The following is a 3,814-nucleotide window of genomic DNA, read 5'->3' as shown; positions in this document are numbered from 1 at the left end:
AAAATATCCCAGAGGAGGTAGGTATGAAAGGAAAAATAGGAATTTATTCACTACTGAATTCTCCTTAGCCACTATTTATCACTCTAAAGAATGGTAATTTTGTTAGATGAAAAAGTGATAACTTCAACACCTCAGGCTTTTCTACCCATATCTGGTATGATCTTTGGAACAGACACATGGTACCTTGGTTACCTTCATAAACTAAGAATCTGCAAGGATATAGTCAAAGGTATTTAATGGTAAGTAGGACACCTAGGCTTTACCTTTTAACAATATATATTGGCATGTGGTGGTCATTAACCCCATAATCTTATTGAAAGAAATGTCTTTAATGATGTTTATGATACAGTACATTTTAAACTGAAGTAGGTAGCTTACAAACCAAGGAACACAAAAACTAACTGTGATTATTGGAACTTCTTGTCATATGTACCCCTCCAAGACACTGTCAAAGCTTTGTAAAGTGCTATTCTTCCTTACCACAGTGAGTGCTTAACTAGGCTTTGTCATAATAACAGGTTGCATTGGCAATATTTGGAGAGCAGTCATTGACAAGATTCCATGGTGAAGGAATATTTGATAATCATGATTTAGCAAATTCATGGTGAAGGAATATTTGATAATCATGATTTAGCAAATTCATAAGTAACAGGGGTTGGACCCTGATATAGAGATAGAGTATGACTTTTTCTTTGACTTCTAAAGTCTGATTTTTTGAGTCAGTAGAATGGTGAGCTTTCCCTTGGAATAAATTCTATGAAAGTACAAGCAAGATATGAAATGAGATGACAACTTTTTGCTGTTGATATTGTTATTGGCATAATAATTACTGATTAGAAGGGAACTGTTGTTCAGGCAGCTGGATTGGCAACTCAGTATGTGGTTTGCTTATAAGCCTGTGAACACTAAGAAATTTTTGCTCCTACTAGGTAAGGATTTTATCTTTTCCTAATCATTAAAGATGTGTTTGCATTAGCATATGGAATGAAATACAAAGGCTTTATTTTGAATAAATGAAACAATTTGTCACTGCATGTGACGAGACTTCCTCCCTGTGATAATGAATACTTGCATAGGAGGGGAAATTGCAAAGAACTGAGAATTGAAGTACAAAGAAGGGAGAGGAATCTCACCATACTAAAAAAAGGGCTTTTGCTTTTAAGTGTAAATCTACCATTTATTATGTCCCCTGGTGAAATAAAGGTATTGTTAATTGTGTATTAACTGACCTTGAAAATCACAAAGGAACATACAGTGCAAAGGAGAAAAGATGGATTAGACTTAATAACAAAAGATTTTCTTTTGTTTAAATTATCTAAAGTAAAAGGAATCATTTAGACTTTGTAAAACTAAACTTTGACTCTTTTTCAAATTATCAAATAAAAATTTCATAGCTAATTACTTGCTTTATTAAGGTAAGTTAACAAACCATATTGCACTTGAAATAAAATTTATTAAATTATATAATTTTACTGCTGAAAAGTGGATAGATGATAAATACATAGCTATAAATATAAGAATAGATGGTATGATGAGTTTAAAATAACCACAGTTTATTTTTTAGATGTGTGAAATGAAATATTTATAATTATTTTCATATATACATAATGTTAGGTAGCTAGTCAGACATGAATAACAGGGGAAACAAAGGAATAGGGACCCAGACCAGAGATCGCCCAAAGAATGCCCCAATAGTAGTTAGAGAATCCCTCCTGTATCTCCAGAGACAAAGGACAGGAGGGTCATAGTATCTTAGGTGGCCTAATCTAGCTACAGACACCTGCACTGAATGTCATTATAATACTATGTTTATGCCTGGAAGTTCATGAATCTAATTATAACAGACTGCATTGTGGGTAAGCACGTGTGCACTAGGCAAAGTTATATAGCAGCCAGGTGTCAATCAAACTGATCACTTGCCAATCACCTAGGAATGCCTTTGGAACTGCCCATCACAGCCCAAATATAATGCAGATATTCCCACTTCTGGCCCTTTTTTGCTCTTCTGGGCTCCCCTTCTTTTTGCTCCACCTTTTTGCCCTTCTGGGTCCTGTGTTTTATGGACTTTTTGTTGGTTACAGCGCTGGAACCATGTGCCTACTTGGCCATACTTTGTCTTCCTCCAAGTGCCTCTTTGGGGCATTCTTTGTCTTTCTAAGATAAATTTTTAATAACACTATTAAATCTCAATGACCTGTGATTCTTCACTGCCATCATTTGAGGAAGAACGGAGGGAAAATGCTACTATGCTTTTGTGCTGTCATTATCCATTTCCTTCCCCTCTATCGTTGGGGTGACACTGAACTCTGATTGACCCCAAAGGTGACACATAATGTAAAGTGGGGATAACTATATTCTGAAGAAAGCTGGTAAAACTGAAAATAGTAGAAAATTGCCTTATTTTATATTATGCAGCATCTTATAAACCAAACAATAATTTGCATTATTGTTTATAAAATAACTATCAATAGGGTTTAAACAAGAAAATAAATATACCATTATAAATATGGGTTCTGAGTTAATTATGGGAATAAGACTTTACATAATTATAGGAGAGACTGCAGTTCAAGGAAAGGTCTAGAAGAGGGACTTGGAAGATTAGGGAAAAGTCATTAACCAAGCATTACAAAAAACTGACAGGGGTAAAAAGTCAGGAACTGTAGGGGATTTTGAGAAGCCAATAACGTCCAGCTACTAAATGAAATGGGGACATAAGGAGAAGTTAAAGAAAAAACCTAGGGCAAAATGTTCGAATTGCGTAACTTTTGCTTTTAAAGGTCTCTAGCCAACCATTTGATGATGGGTTTCAATTGCTATTTATCAGTAGGGCTGGCAGTGAGAAGAAAAGCTGGATACAGAGTAAAACAAGATGTAATCCACTTTTTCTGTCAGCTTCTAATCCAATGACTCAAAGAGTAACCAGCCACTTCACTTTTGTCTTCCAATTCTCAAGCAATTTCTTATTTTGGCCAACTCTAAATAAGAACATGTAGACTATGGGATTCTGGGAAACATAGTTTCAGCTTAACTAAATTAGAGTACAAAGTGACATATAGTTTAACATAAATTATAAACACTATTAAGTAATGGTTAAGAAAAAATAGTAGAGATAATTAAGCGCATAGAAATTAAACTAGTAATTATATCTGCTTTTGCAGTTTTAAAAAGTATGAATTTATACATGATAGAAATGTGTATGATGTTAATAAATTTAAATTATAAAGATTTCTGGACTAAATTTAATAGTATATAAAAAAATTGTATTATGAGAAAAAATGAAAAAAGTTACTTTGAAGACTGAAAGAGCAAACTTATCGATGATCTGAAACATTGCTATGGCAAAGAATAGAGTTCATAGAAAGTAGTTTATTTAGTATGTTTAAATTAGCAGCATAATTATTAAAGGAATTGATCCAAAAACCATCTTAGATAAACTGATCCACAAAGATATTCTATATGGTAACTAATTGAGAATAACATGAAGACTACATTTATGCAAATCACATCTTTCTATAGATGGAAAGGTGCTCCTACACTATTCACTAGAACTTCAAGATCAGAATAACAGATGATTTTTTGTTATGTGGGAACAGTGGGGAAAAAGTTAAGCAAAAAGAAATGAAAAGTGGAAATATTTTTTGCATCTTGTTTCATTTTTAATTTTTCCCAATAATTTACATTTAAAATTTCAGTCCTATAAAACTTTATAAAACAGTTATCATCTTTTATTCGGATTAATGAATTGTTAAAATGGGCATATTTGTTCTATCTGTGGATAGATAGACGGATGAAGTGAGGGAAGGATGGATGGATG

The sequence above is a fragment of the Pteropus vampyrus genome, unplaced genomic scaffold, assembly GCF_000151845.1.
Source record: "Pteropus vampyrus isolate Shadow unplaced genomic scaffold, Pvam_2.0 Scaffold10, whole genome shotgun sequence".
NCBI classification, from domain to species: Eukaryota; Metazoa; Chordata; class Mammalia; order Chiroptera; family Pteropodidae; genus Pteropus; species Pteropus vampyrus.
This window is presented reverse-complemented; position numbering follows the sequence as displayed.